This window comes from Ochotona curzoniae, unplaced genomic scaffold (genome assembly GCF_017591425.1).
Source record: "Ochotona curzoniae isolate NIBS_2020 unplaced genomic scaffold, NIBS_Ocur_1.0 scaffold_4505, whole genome shotgun sequence".
NCBI lineage: Eukaryota > Metazoa > Chordata > Mammalia > Lagomorpha > Ochotonidae > Ochotona > Ochotona curzoniae.
Genome location: NW_024467118.1, coordinates 3678921 through 3694716, shown reverse-complemented (window position 1 = coordinate 3694716; position 15796 = coordinate 3678921). Strand labels below are relative to the sequence as shown.

Below are 15796 nucleotides of genomic sequence, written 5' to 3'. Positions count from 1 at the left end.
AGCACTGGGAGGGTCCTCTCTGTGTTGGACATGTCCTGTTTGTTCCTTTGCCTCCCCTTTCCACGCAGAAAGGCTGAGCTCTGTGGACTGAAACATTCAGGCTCCCCCACTCTCTGGCTGCTGCTTGGGATGAGCGATCGGAAGGTGGCGGGAAAAAGAGGTCAGGACACCCATCCCTCCGGCTTCTGCGCTGCCAAGGCCCGCATTCGATGTTCCCGTGTTCCTCTACCTAAGACCACAGCTAGAAGAGTTTCCTGGGGTACAGTTTAACATAAATGTTGAGTTCTGCTTAAGAAAAACACAAAGTTACAAAGATAAAAACAGGTGTGACCTTGCCCCTTCCCTTGCCTTGGCAGCCCCTGGAAGGAGACACGTCCCTTCCCCACCCCCTCCTCTGCCATTCCTACCCTGCTGGAATAAAGTACCTACTAAGCAAAAAAAAAAAAAAAAAGGTCAGGTGTAAAGTGGATATCTGTTTAGAATAAGAAACCTTAATGATCTTACAACTTCAAACATTACAAATTACAAACACATAATACATTTTTACACATTTCAACTGCCTTTTCTTCAGTGTAAGAAAATCTTGATCAACTTGGTAATTTTATCAATAGAAAAAAAGCAAAATCACTTGTTCTTTGGCTTCTAGCTGCTTGAATACTATGATCGCTGCACAATTAACCTGTCAATGATTTAACGGGCAGAGTGAGAGACGGACGGTGGGGTATTTCAGCTTTGAGGGCGTGAACAAGCCGACCCCTCCTCCCTTGCCTGTTGGGTGCCCACATTTTGCAGGCCCTTTTGTGTTTTCTTGTGTTTAAGTTTTTATTTTTCATGATGTGGTTGCACAGCCTTGGCGCCGGGATGAACCTGGAATGCTGGGTAGGTAATTTGCTTATTAATATGACTCAATCCTAGTTTTAAAAATGTTCTGTGCTTCAGTAATTTTAAGTATTTTATATTCATGAATATTTCCATAGTCTATTTTATATCACTATTAACATTTCTAAAAAAATTTTAATATGAATCAATTTTGCTTGCTTCAACAGAAAACATCATGATTATAAAGACATCAGTGATTTATCTAAACTAAAACAATCATTTCATGCTTAAATTTTGTTTAAAATCCTTTTTAAAGATGTATTTATTTTATTGATAATCAGATCTACAGAGAAGGAAAAACAGAGAGACAGGTCCCTAAGTGGCCACAATGGCTAGAGCTAAGTCAATCTGAAGCCAGGAGCCAAGAGCTTCTTCCGGGTCACCCATGCAGGTTCAGGGTCCCAAAGCCTTGGGCCATCCTTCACTGCTTTCTCAGGCCACAAGCGGGGAGCTGGATTAGAAGTGGAGCAGCTGGGACACAAAGTGGCTCCCACATAGATCCCAGCGCATGCAAGGTGAGGACTTTAGCCACTAGGCTACTGCACTGGGCCCTTATTGAAAATCTTAACCCTACTCACCCATTAATAGAAAATAGGCCATGCATAACAAGTTTGTTTATCATTGCAATTTTGCTGGCATTCAGCCAGATAAAGCCTAACTTTCCACATTTAGAAACATTTTCATGTTACAGAAGAATACTTAAACGTGTAAGATGGCACATATCAATTGAACTCTCAAGTAGAAGGACTCCTAAGCAGTTAGGACTAACCATTTCCCCCGTGCTGCCTGGGGCCTCGCGGGGCTCAGGGAGAGGGGTCCATGGACGGCTAGTTCACTTACTGGTCAGCTGCTTTATGCAGTAATCAGTTTGTTTGAGCTGCAATTCCATTTGAATGGTTTTACTTCTTATTACTGCTGTTTCCTAGTTGGCAAAAGTAACTGAGCATTTTAAAAATTAAAAACAAAATTCATTTCAAGGTATACAAATCATGCATTCATGTGTGGATGTGTACACGTGGTGTATGGATTCTCTTCTAGGTTGCCATAGCAACGCTGCAGACTGCAACACTTAAACACATTCACTCGGCGTTCTGGAAGCTGCAAGTCCAACAAGGTGAAAATCGGGCCGTGTTCTCTGACCGACCCTCCGCTTCCTCTTCTAGTTTCCCCTGGATGCTGGAAATGGTGGCGTCTCCTGGTTTGTCAATGCGTGACTTCCCTGTCTTCCTTCAGCTGCCTTCCCTGTGTGAATCTTTCTGTCCAAGTCCCATTTCTCAAGGACAGGATGGCCTCATGCGAATGCAGTCTGCGGAGACCCATTTCCAAGCAAGGCTCTGTTCGCAGGTTTGGAGGCTTAGGGCATGAGTCTTCCTTCTGAGACAATCCACACAGCACGCATGTGTGCAGCTTCTCTGATTTTAAACATTTATAATTAGGCCTTTTAAGAACACTTCTAGAATGACATCTGGCGCAAACCTCAGTGTGTTGACTTGTCACCTACATTTCCGGCCAGGTTGTCTCGTGTGGCCTTTGGTGGAACACTCGAGTTGCATTCTTAGAAACAACTTTGTGGCTACGCCAAGTGAACCTGCTGCTTGCAACTCCAACATCCTCTACTGGACTACAAGTTCAAGTCCTAGCTGTCCTGCTTCAGATCCAGCATCCTGCTAGTGCTCCTGGGAAAGCAGGATACGGCCTGAAGGTTGGACCCATGTCACCTGCATGGGGGACCTTAACGGAGCTCCTGGCTCCTGGCTTCAGCCTGGCCAAGCCCTCGCTGTTGTAGATCATGTTGTCTCTCCCTCTCTGTTGCTCTTTCAAAACAAAGAGCTTGATTTAAATCTGAATGTACCTCTAAAAGATTACTGTTCAAGTGTTTCAGTTTCATTCAAACTTTCCTTTCCTTGATTTTTTCCCTCTATTTCCAAGTTTCTCTTTCAGATCTCCATGCAAGGACTGGGATCCTAAGACTTCCTGATGATTCAAGGACTCACAAGACATGGCATTCAGTCTTGTTTATACAAACAGACCCCCGGTGAAGGGACAGTGAGTGCCTCAGCACCAACAGAGCCGCACGGGGCCAGTCCAGAGGCAAGCAGGTGCCCTGCTGTGGAGTTGTGCAGAGCAGACTGCTGCTCCAACAATGGGTGGTGAGCACTCGGATGGAGCACCACTTCCGGGTAGCTCCTAGGGACCTGTGGCCACAGCTCGGTTCTGCTCACCACGCTGTACGCCTCCTGGTCTTCCCTCGTCTCTCTGCCTCTCCTTCTGTCCCTGGGCTCTTCCTAGTTGTACCTCCAGATAAGTAACTTGAATGACATTTCAACTTCAGTTTTTAAAATGGTACGGCGTGGGGGTGGGGGGACCAGCGCTGTGGCCTAGCGCCTGAAGTCCTCGCCTTCAAAGTGCCAGAATCCCATATGGGCTTCGGTTCTAATCCCGGCAGCTCCACTTCCCATCCAGCTCCCTGCTTGTGGCCTGGGAAAGCAGTCGAGGATGGCCCAGACCACTGGGATCCTGCACCCGTGTGGGAGACCTGGAGGAAGTTCCTGGCTCCTGGCTTCGGATCAGTGCAGCTCCAGCCGTTGCGGCTCACTTGGGGAGTGAATCATTGGATGGAAGATCTTCCTCTCTGTCTCTCTTCCTCTGTGTATATCCGACTTTCCAATGAAAAATAAATCTTTTTAAAAATAAAACGGTACGGCGTGTTACGATCCGATATATGGAGAATTACTTCACTTTGATTCACTGAGAAAAATACAAAATGACAAAGAGCCATCTTGGGCTCGCACGGAAAACCCCAGCAGCATGAAGGTTGGTTACTCTAAGCCCATACATTCCTTTGGCTTATTCTTAGTGCTTGTTTTTTTTATCTTGGAATTATAAATACCTTCTTGCATTATGTTAATCCCTTGGTTTTTATGTATCCTAAAATATTACTAATTTATGGGCATCAAAAGTTGCAATTAGCTCATTTCTGAATTAATGCTTATAGGTAACACACTGGCACCAAGAAAGTCCATGGAAAACTTGCATAAATATTTAGAAGTAACTTTTGCAAACAGTAATTTAGCAAATTCTTGTTTTGACACCAGTTCTCCTCATCCTCTCTCATTTCATGCATGGTACATTCCCGACTATGTGAAATAATATGAATATCAGTACTTCTCAGTACTACCGCTGGTGTCTGTGGCTTTGGGCTGAGATCTGTACTAATAAAGAATATAAACACACACTCGCTGGGTATTACAGTCAATTGTATTTCCCTGTGTACCAGGGACCTTCAAAAGCTTCGTGGAAATGCACATTATAAAAAACTATCCATAGAGTTCAAACAATTTCAGAAAAATGTGTATCTCAATCCTGTTTTCCGAGAATCTTCTGTTACACTGACAGGTGGATTGACATCTGAACACACATAGTTTCTCTATTACTGATTTTTTTCCTCCCGAATTTTACTCTCGACTATTGAGCTTGTAATGAGTTTGAGAGCGCCAGGAACTTGTATCATCATGCAATGATTACTTCTCAGGAATGGTCATTGAGAGCTTTATCAAATAATGATCAGATAAAATGCTACTAGGAAATGCACATTATTTTATAATTGCATTTTGCCATGATCTCTCTAAAGCACTCTCAATTTATGGCTGTTCTCCTTGGGACTAACTCTGTGAGCCACTGAACTGTCCTGAACACCATGCAACTGATTATTGATAATAAATATTAATTAGTGACACCATTATAATATTATGCCTTAACAAATAGTCAAGGAGGACTTTGTAATATTCCAAACAGATTATAGGCCTGTAGCCAAAACTTTTCCTTAAAATGAATAAACATGTAATCTTTATATAGCCAAGTAGCTATCTGATTAAAAACAATTTATTAAATAAATCAAATATACCAAAAAATTATGAAAACTCCTTGATACTACCTAATGGGCAATCTACATTCAAATGTTCTTAGTTATTTCCAAATGTGTTGTTCAAATCTAGAATGACGTGAAGTCTGCATTGCACTGGTGCTGGTTGCTTCGGCTGCCCGGAGGATTCCCGCTCCTCGCTCTGGTTCGGTCACAGAAAGCTTCAGCAGCACCAGACTTCGCACCGCTCGCCTGGGGCGAGCTTCACGTGACCCTGGAAACCTACAGGCGTATCCCAAGTCCCACACAAAATGCCATCGTCTTTGCAGATTCAAGTCCCAGGCTGTAGCTTTGTCAAAGAAACAGGAAAAAGGGACTCAACCACATCCCCAAGCCACTTTTCCCATCACCTTTGGCAGCCTCACTTTGCCAAGAAAAGCAGTGCCCATGACCCAGTCACTTCAGGTCAGCCGGAGAGCAACACAACACTGCTTCCTCAGCCTTAGTCTGACCAAATAAAAACAGCTTCTCACTGTGACCAATGGCAACGAAGGCTCCCGGACCTGCCAGAAGCGTGAGGATGTTGTTAGAACTTCAAGTCAGACCCTCAGTCAGCCCAGAGCATTGGCCTCACCCACATGGGATTTTTTTTCTCAGATTTTGTCTGTTTCTGGCCAACGAATCAAGACAAAGCCTCTGCAAACCCCTCTGTCCACTCCCAAATTTGCAGTCAGCTGGGCACAGCATGGAAGTCAGATGGAGTTCACACATCAGCTTCGCGGCTGGAACATGTGGTTCTGTGTGATCACAGCGAGCCTCCACCTGGACACTGAGTAGTCTCCTCCAGGACCAGCTGCTCACTTCTGTCTCCCAGGAGCGGGCCGGGGAGCGCAGACGGAGCCGACACCAAGGAGGCTGCTCACGCCTGGTCCATGATCCAACAGGCACGGCCACTCTTACTCCTCCCTGAGCCACCAGGGAAAGCTGCAGGTTTTCCTTCTAAGCCTCGGGAGCGCAGAGAAAATCCCTTTGGCAGGTGAAGATGCAAAGAATGAGGGAAACAGGCTATCCATCTCAGCAGAAATGTTTAAAATCCAAAAAGGGAGTTTACAGGAACTTACCCATCTTTGCTGTCACCAAGTGTGAGTTGCCTCTTTGTGCCAGCACGCTGCTGGGTGTTACACAGATGAGGGACTTCAAACACTTTGTGAAAAATACAACGGTGCCTGTTCTAATCCCGGCAGCCCCGCTTCCCTTCCAGCTCCCTGCCTGTGGCCCGGGAAAGCAGCAGAGGACAGCCCAAAGCTTTGGGAACCTGCACCCGCGTGGGAGACCCGGAAGAGGCTCCTGGCTTCGGATCGGCATAGCATCGGCCGTTGCGCTCACTTGGGGAGTGAATCATCGGATGGAAGATCTTCCTCTCTGTCTCTCCTCTCTGTATATCTGCCTTTCCAATAAAAATAAAATCTTTAAAAAAAAAAAAAACTAAGAGATAGGTCTGGTCTGCTATCAAAAAACATTAAATCCATGCGTATACAGGATCTTCCAGAAGCTCGTGGACAACGTATATCACCATGTTTTCAAATTTTTGTATAAAAACAAATGTATTTCTTAATGTCCCCATAAACTTTCGGAAGCACCCTTGTATCTAAGATAACATTCTCCTCCAAGCAACCCAAAAAGAAGTAACCACTAATACTCCCTGGCTGTGTCGCTATGGGAAGACTCCTTAGCTGGGCTTTGTACTGTATTTCTTCCCGTTTCTCACACACACACACACACACACACACACACACACACACACACACACACAACTTAAGTTCATTTCTAAGCTTGTTACTCTTGTCATTATTAAAACCAAAAGACTTTCAGGAATCTGAATCGGAACAGACCAAACTCCCCATCCTTTGGCTTGGCACTCTACTCGCAGTTCCGGAATCCCCAGGTTGTGTAGCCATCCTGACACTTCCTGGACCATCCATGCCTTAGCAGTGAGGATGGCAAGGTCTGGGTTTGACACACCCCAAGGGTCTCCTCCTCACAGAAGGCTTAGCTCCCTTGGCTGAGCCTAGTAAATATATGGCAGTCATGAGATGTTGGTCCAGTTTGCACAATCCCCATTTCAAGGTCATGAGCAAAGGGGAAAGAGCTTTGCTGGAAGGGAAAGAGAACGTCCAGTTGTTTCTCTTTATTTGTATTCACAAGTCCTGTCTCCCCTAATGTCTCACCTGTCGGAATCCAGCAAGATGGAAACAGAGGTAACAGCACCAGCCACATGCACTCAGAAACTAAGCAGAAAATGGGATGCATCAAAAGGCAGAGACACCAGTGTGGTCAATGCCAGGTGGCGGAGGAAGATGTCCAACACGCCTACTTACTGTAAGCCTCAAACCATTAGGAACTTGAGCTGTAAGGCTGGTGCCCGCCATCTCCGCTCCCAGGGACCCTGAAGAGATGAGGTGAGCCATGGATCCTGATGGACACGGGTGGCACAGAGGCAGGCACCCCCACCTGGCCCTAGCACATTTTTGAAGATGAGCCCTTATCTGAGTCAGGCCGAAGCAGCAGAGAGCCAAGCCCGGGGGCAGCGGGGACAAAGTCGGGAAGGAGACTGTTCTTGGCAGAGGGCAGAATACAGTCAAAAGGGGTGGCATCTACAAGACTTAGTGCTGTGTCTAGTGCTTTTCACAAAGTCTCTGAGCTCTCATGGCAACCTGCATAGTGAACAGCTACTGGCAGCAGGCCTCACTTTTCAAGGAGACACAGTGAGGCCGGGGAAGTAGCTTGCTGAAGAAGTAGATGACAATGATTTGAAGCCAGGTCGGTAGGACTCCAAGGCTCGTTAACAGAGACGAGCCCTACCTTCTTTTCTGGGGATGCACAAAGGCATGGAGTTGAACTACACGTCACCTGTGGGCGAAGTGATGTGGACAGTGAGGCGGGAGAGAGATTCCATGGAACATGTCGTGTACCATGTAAACATTCTGGCTGATGTTCTAGAGTAACAGGACCCATGAACAGGTTTAAGCAAAGAACTGCCATTGTCTGATGTTTTACTTAAGTCTACTCTAATTGACACCACCATAGCAACATGAGAGGCAAGACCGGGGCAAAAACTGCAGGTGGTCAACTCTACTAATTCCAGAGGAAAGGTGGCAGGTGGCTGAAAGAGTCAGGGGAGGAACAGCAGGTCTGGTCCCTCTGACAGCTGCAAGAGTGAGGCAGGGGAATGATGACAGAGGAGTCTAGATCTCAGGAGCGACGAGCGGGCAAGTGTTGGTGTCTCCAGCTCAAACAGGAACCCAGGGAGAACAGTCTTGGAGGACGAGTCGACATGTCCAACGTGTGGAGCTTGAGGCCGTGAGTCCACACCAACGTGCTCCTGACTGCACCAGCTACTTCCCATTTTTATGTAGGCCACTTTGAAATCCTTCATGGTTGCTTTTGCCATGCCAGATTCAGGGGCACACAAAGCCACATGAACTTCCTTCCATTCCCTTGGCTCAAGTTTCCCGTTATCTTACTCTTTAGTTCTTTCTCCATGGTGACCATGGCCACTGACAATTTCAGGCTGTATCTTCCCATTGTCACCAGGGCTGACGAGTGCTGGTGTTGAGCAGCTCTGTCACCTCTTGGCTCTCAGGCTGGCCCCTGGGAGATCACAGGTGGAGGAGAGCACTCATCTGCAAGTGAGGTTTTGGCTGATGTACCTTTGCCTGTGGTGAGAGCAAGGAGGGAAACTCAAAGAGGAGTCCGCCAACCAAAGGAGATCCAGCTGGGGGAAGGGGCTGAAGCAGTGGGAAAACCTCTCCTTGGGAGAAGCCCTTCCTGGGGCTGACTGTGCGACTGAGGGGTACGGAGGGAGGCAGCAGCCACCAGCAACACATATAGATTAAAGTCCATGGCGAACACAGAAGGCTGCAAGATCAATGACCGAGGAAGAAGGGTCCTCCACCCCTTAAGACAGGAGGAGCACACACAGCCAAGATGAGGTAAGAGCATGGCATGCCCCCGGATGTGTGGGCACTCGTAAGCCTTACCGCAATCCTGTAAGAGGTAGAAGGGTGTATCTGAGTGAGTGTGTGTATGTGTGTTTATTCTTTCATTTTTGCAGGAGAAGAGCTTTAAAACTAGACTTTTCTTGTCCATCGTCAATGAGACACCTGACCCGGTGTGGTCGCAGGGCCCCCCGACTTCATTCTGCAGGGAAGGCAGGTGGCTGAGGTGCCCCGCAGACTCGGGCCTCCGTGGCTGCTCTCCGCAGATGTTCTCTTCTTGTGTGTGGCAAGATTTCATCTTCAAACATTCTTTTTTCTCTTGGCAGTAAATGCTGGGTTTTTTTGCTCCACGAAGAAACAAAATTAAGAACAGCTCTGACCACCCTGGCTGCAGAAGTATCTGGCCTGAGTCGCTCACAATCTGCCCGTGATTAAATGTGTCTCCTTGCAGATTGGAGCGAGTTAGAGAGCTGGGGATGCTGAGTGGGACACCACTCGGGAGGGACATGGTGATGGAGTCCCTGCAACCTAGACATCTCGAATTCAAGAGCGTCACTGTGCACCGTGCGGACTTCCTTTCCGGGACGAGGGTTCAGAACTTGCTCTGGGTTCTCAGAGGAGTGGGCTCAGATGACCTTGTGATCTTGAGATATGGACTGGTCACTGGCCTATAGGGACCTTCCCATCACATGCATGGATGTGTCGTGTGGGTTTTTTTTTAAGATTTATTTATTTTTATTAGGATATACAGAGAGGAGGAGAGACAGAAAGATCTTCCACCCGATAATTCACTCCCCAAGTGAGTGCAATGGCTGGAGCTGAGCCAATCTGAAGCAGCAGCCAGGAGCAATTCCGGGGTCTCCCACGTGGGTGCAGGGTCCCAAGGATTTGGGCTGTCCTCAACTGCTGTCCCAGGCCACAGCAGGGAGCTGGAAGGGAAGCGGGGCTTCGGGATTAGAACTGGCGCCCATATGGGATCTCGGGTGTGCAAAGCAAGGACTTTGGTCACTACGCTATGGCCCCGGGCCCCCACATGCATGGATGTGACAACCTAGCCTCGGCTTCAGGTCATTGGGCTGTCAGGACAGGGCATCTTTAGGACACCTGGGCCCCTAAGAATCCAACAGGCTGAAAGAGGCTCAGACCATGACGGCCCAGATTTTACTGTTGTTGTTAAGCCATTATTTGTGAGCACAGGGAATGGGGCGTATAGACTTGGGGACCTGAGTGCACAGAAAACCAGGGCTCTACTGCTCTTCCCACAGCCCCAGAGCACCGCCTTGCCAGCCATACCCGAGAGGACGGCAAGCATGGACTCCCGGGTCTGCCAAGGCGTCACTGTTGCAGGGAGTGCCGCCATAGCCGACAGCAGGGCCAGCACGGGAAGGCGCGTGGCAAGCCGAGGCACGGTGCGCGTGGGAACCCTGAACCTTCTCACGGGGCAGTGAGGCAAAAGGACAGAAAATGCAGGAAGCAAATTGTTTTTGCCGTTTCAAGGACCTTTCCTTTCTCCTGAGACTCCAGCTCCTGTCACTCCCAAATGCTCACGCCAGATGGCAGTATTCCGTTAGTCACAGTGAAATCCCCGGCAGCGGAGAGCTGTAGACAAAGAATGGCGACCATCCAGACCTCGCGGTTTCCTTATGGTAAAGTTACTCTGAAATTAAACGTCCAAAATCAAAACAAGCGGGCTACTTCTGAATTGCTCGAGGACCCTCCCCTCACCCCAGACCCCGCAAAGCTTGGTGGAGGGAAACTTTACAAGGCTGAGACAATAGCAGGTGGGACCCTCATAGTTCAGCAGGTGTCCTGAGAGACGTGGGTGAACTTGACGTTGGTGCCCAGGGCAGGTGCGACTGGAAAGCCACAGAGGCTGTAGGTGGCTGCCCAGGACGGCAACCTTGGTCTTCTGGCTCACAGTTCAGTGTCAACAAAACACCTACAAGAACTGAAGGGGTGGTAGAGACAGGAGTTCTCTCAACTTCCTCTCAGTTAACCAGAAATCCTTGCTCATGAGCTCACACTGCTGCCCAGGCAGCCACCGCCTTCACGGCCTGCTTCATCTGCTCAGGCATCTGAAAGTACAGCAGGGGCAGGGGAAGAGGGAGACATCCTTAAATTCTTAAAATTGTACCTATGAATAAAAGTGAATCTACTAAGTTTAGATTTTTTAATAAATCTAAAAAAATTTAAAATCCTGAATATTTTTTTTTTCTTTTAAAAGCATTTTGAGATGGCCCGTGGCACATTGGGCTGTTACTTCATTTCTCGCAGCCTGTGAATGACAAGAGTTTTTTTTCCACTTGTATCTTGAAGGACAGCTTTTCAGGCCGGACTCGTCAGTTCACACCTGCTCCTTGGGGTTTGGAAGTCCAAGTGCCCTAGTGCACTTTCATTCTACTGAGGGCTTGCTCAGCTTCCTATAGGTATTTTCAACTTTTCTCAATTTGATAATTTTTTTGGCTATCGTTTCTTCAAGTCTTTTGCTGCCTAATTCTTTTTCCTTCTGTAACTCCAATAACCTGAACAGTACTCTGGGAGCTCAGTGCCCAGTGAGAAGGGATGAAATCATGAAGAGGTGGCCCTGGGAGGTAACGGAGTCATTGCCTCCAGATTAATGCTGCTCTTTTGGAGTTGGCTCTTAGCTCCTGGGAGAGTGGGTTTCTGGGGCTGGCAATGAGGCATAGCACGTAAGGCCGCTGTGTGCAGTGCAATGCTGGCATCCCGTATGGGTGCCTATTCCACCTCCTTGATAATGTGCCTGGGAAAGCAGCAGAGGATGGCCAAGAGCGTGGACCCATGCCACCCATGTGGGAGACTTGGAAGAAGCTCCTGGATTTGGTCTGGCCCGCTCTGTTCTGGCCATTGAGGCTATCTGGGGAATGAACCAGGGGATGGGAGATCTACTCCCAAGTCTACCTTCCAAATTTAAAAACACACACACAAGAATGAGAGTGGATTGCTATAAAAGCAGCCTGGTGGGCAGTGTCACAGTGGGGTAACTCACCACTTGTGACCCCTGAAGTGGGAGATCCAGCTGGAGTGCCCACTGTGGGCATTCGCGGTGTGGCCCAGTAGATGGAGAAGCATGGCTCTCTCTGCCTTTCAAATGCACAGAAAAGAAGAATTTTAAAATGGTAAGCCTCACTCCGGAACCTCTGGCTCCCTCCCCTCACATGACATCCCCCCACATGGTGCCACCTGCCATGCTGCAGTGCAACCAACAGGGCGTCCCGAGAGTTGGGCAGATGTCAGCACCTTGCACTTGAAACTTTAAAACCTTTATACATTATGTGCCTCATGTGTTTTTTATTCAGAAACTCATTCCACAGACAGATATGTTTTGTTTATCACATACACACAGCCTTTCATCACAGTCTGATTAACTCAAGCTCTTCAAGCTGGGAAAGCTCCACAGCCCATGGCAGAAAGTGGGCAGCTGCCGACCAGTCTCTGGCAGAAAACGAGCTTGTGGACAAGCTGCCCTCATGATTATCAAGTCCAAGTGGTGGTTTCCAAAAACAGGTCTCAAGAAGTACCAAAGATGACATAGCATCTCCATCCCCAACCCCGCAGACAAAAACAATGAAGTCTAAGCAATAACAAAAACCAAACATCACAACACGTATGAACAATTTACAAACCTTCCAACCCTAGAAAGCTAAAATGGGGAGGCCTCGTGCAAGAGTAACAAGGAGAGCCAACAGCAGCCACAGCAACTCCTGACTCTGCTGCCGGGAGCGGCCAAGCCACAGGCGCAGCTCCGGAACACGACTGCGGACACCGCCTTCCATCCGCTCTGGCTACCCATCAGCAGGTACAGGCGTTTGGGCATTTTTTTACTACCCAATTACCATGATTTCCTCTTGCCCTCTCCCCTAATTCTCCCTAGCAACACGTTTGCCTTTAGTTTGACCAGTTGACCTCGGTTTTGAAACCCGAGACCAACTCTTATTGGAATAACACCTAGAAATCCTGGAGAAGGCAAACTTTGAACCGGTGTGGTTTCACAGAGATCTCATCCATTCCCGCTGTGAAAGCATCACACGTTGACCACTAGGCTACCAGCTTCTCTTGGCTAGAACACTGGCCTGGCTCTCTGTTGCAGGGAGCCGTGTGTGCCAATACCCACCCATCCGATCTTTCACAGCATCCTTTTAAACCATCTCAAGAGAGCTTGCTTGCTGCTTGAGTTGGCTTGGAGGGCTGTTCCGGGCTCGCAGGCTCAGGTTAACTGGTGGCTACCCCACACCCTTCAGCCATCAGCACTTCCTTGGCAGCAGTAATGGTGTTCCTCATTAGCATCACCGTGGTCATGGGACCCACAGCCCTAGGCACTGGAGTGATGTAACCAGCTTTCTTCCCGACACCTTTAAAATCCACACCGCCAATCAGCGTGGGCTTAGCAGTTATGGGGTCCTGAACTGTTTATGCCCACATCCACCACTGCGGCTCCCTCCTTAATCATATCTGCAGTGATGAAGCTTGTGATGCTTGCAGCAGATACCACAATATGCAAGAACGGTGTTTCTTCAGCTGCTTTTCGGGAGTGTACCAATGGGACATTGTCACCGTGGCGTCACTTTGTGCACCCCATCCATGTGCGGTCACATTGTAAGGGCATGCCAACATTTTTCAACCTTCCAGCCACAACCACATTCTTCCCCAGGGTTGGGATGCCCATTTGATTATGTTCAACACTCCACGTAGGGTGGCCAGTAGCATGGAATATCTGCCCAAGCACATGCACCTGACCTTGACCACATGACAGCTGTCCATGTCCTTGTGGGGGGACACAGCATAAAAATCTTCCCCTCAATGATGTGCTCTGGAAGAGGCAGCTGATCCAGGAGGCCATCTACATGTCACAGCTGCTGAGTTTATTAATTTCAACAATTCTTCCTTTGAGATTGACACCGGGCTCACAATTGTCTCGCTGTTGATTCCCCTGTGGGCAGCTGGTTTTGTTGAGGATTCGGAAGTGACTGGTGGGAATTCTCGCCCACCAGGATGACGCTCTCGTGTGGTTGCTTGTGGACAGAGGCCACTCGCTCTTCCACCCACTGCTGCACTTTCTGCTTGATCTGCTGGAAATGACCGCAACCTGCTTCCAGGCTGCAGCGAAGTGGAAGGCGCAATGGCGCAGGTGGCAGCCCTGCACCAGCGGCTGCAGTCCAGTGGCTAACTCAGAAAGCAGCGGCAGCCATGGCCGCACTTGTGCCAGCACCTGGAGTGCCTACAGATTTTGTTACAGCAACAGGAAACAAACTAATGCGAAAAAGCACTTTGCTTTCCTCCAATGTTTTTGTGTATTCTTTAATTTATACACATTTTATTGCACTGAAAATCCAAGTTTCCTTTCTTCTGTGGAGTTTTCTTTCCTCTGGAAGTCTCACAATGGTTTTGATTCAAAGGAAAAAATCCTGCTCCCTCGGAGCTTCTCTCTGTGGTTCTAGCAACAACGGCCCATTCCAGAGTCCTCAGCAAGCAAGCTCAAAAGCAGAGCAAAGGCGTGCTCCGTTTGTGCCAGTGGCAGCCTGCCGACACACGGGTCACCTGCAGGCTGAGTGTAAGGAGATTCCACTGCGGATCTGGCTCTCCCCAGTTCCTGGTCCTCTCAAGTGCCCTGGAGCAGTGGAGAGTGGATCTGAAGTTTGTAAGGTTTTCCTGGTGTAAATGGTTACTTTAACCAACACAGGGCCTTTGGGATAACCCAAGTGAAATCTTACCCTACAGGGTCTTCTACATGCTTCTACAGAGAAGTACGGCAGTCCCACCTGGGGTAGAGTGGGGGACACGAGATCCTTACAGGAGAATCCAGGCATGGAGAAGGGAGTAACCCATTCAGGCTGATCTCTGGACCAGCGGCCTCAAAAAAGGAGCTCTTCTGGTCCCGATTTTTAATAGAATAAGAGAACTTGTGTTTGAAAGTCCCCATTCAAGGCACATCTCACTTGTCACCCAGCCTGAGTCCACCTTCCCTCTCAGCTTTTCAGTGTCTCCGTGCTGGCTGAACAGCCTCCCAAGCCCACTGGTACTCAGCCTGTCTAGCCATCACTGACATTACAGTGGGAGTGGTGACAGCCCTGCTTCTCTGAGTGCACCCCCTTCCTGGAAGCAGGTCACCCTCAGTGACGCTCGATCCAGGTCTCAAATCAGCGTAACCCTGTTCCTCCTTGTGGAGCCTCACTCAGTAGCCAGGTGGGCCATTCCAATCTAGCCCGTCTTTCAGGCTTACCTAGGTGCAGCTTCAGTCATGGCCCACCTGGGTACTCGTAGAATTGGGCCCTCCCTTGTGGGATCCCTGGATGCTGTATTGATGGTGGTATGACAAGAGAGCATGGGTCCTGGGCAGGAGGCAGCTTCTTCAGCCTTTTTGAAACATGAGCTGTCCCAGGTAACTCTCTGAACTGTTCATAGATTATTGCAAGAAACTCAAGAGATCTTGGAGCCATCCCTCTAGCTGTGGGCTGCCCTACAGCAGCACCGAAGCCAGCAGGGACCATGTTTATATTTTAAGTTAGGGGTGGTTAATGTAAACCTTTGGTGGAACGGCCAAGCCCACAGTTGGCACTCCCACATCCTGTAACTGACTGGGTTCAAGTCCTATGACTGAGGGGGTAATGACTCTGGCTTTCTCTCACGCTGAGAAGGAGCAGGTGGCGGCTCAGGTAGTTGAGTTCCTCCACCATGGAGAGGATCTGGATTGAGGGCCAGGTTCCTGTCTTCAGCCTGGCCGAGGCCCAGTGGCTGCAGGCATTTAGTGAACTAGTGCACGGCGGACCTATTCCTTCTCACACCCTACACACACACATACACACACACACTCAACAATTGTTACTAATTTGCTATATCTAATTTTTTATAAAATATGTGTAAGATATTCTCTTTCCTTCAAGTGTCTTCTGCCTGTGATCCGAGTTAAAATTAGTTTCTTGAAGTTCCTTCAGATAATGAATGTCTGCAACCCATCCACTCGTAATATTTAAATTTCAGTTTCTCTGGAAGATTGCTTTTTCCCATCTTGATGCAAGCTACCGGATTGCCCTAAATTCCC

At 48.4% G+C, this 15796-nt stretch overlaps 1 pseudogene; it reads right to left on the bottom strand.

Annotated features, from left to right (window-relative positions):
- Nucleotides 1-12969: 12969 nt before the first annotated feature.
- Nucleotides 12970-14997, bottom strand: LOC121146751 (annotated as a pseudogene).
- Between the last annotated feature and the right edge of the window lie 799 nt (nt 14998-15796).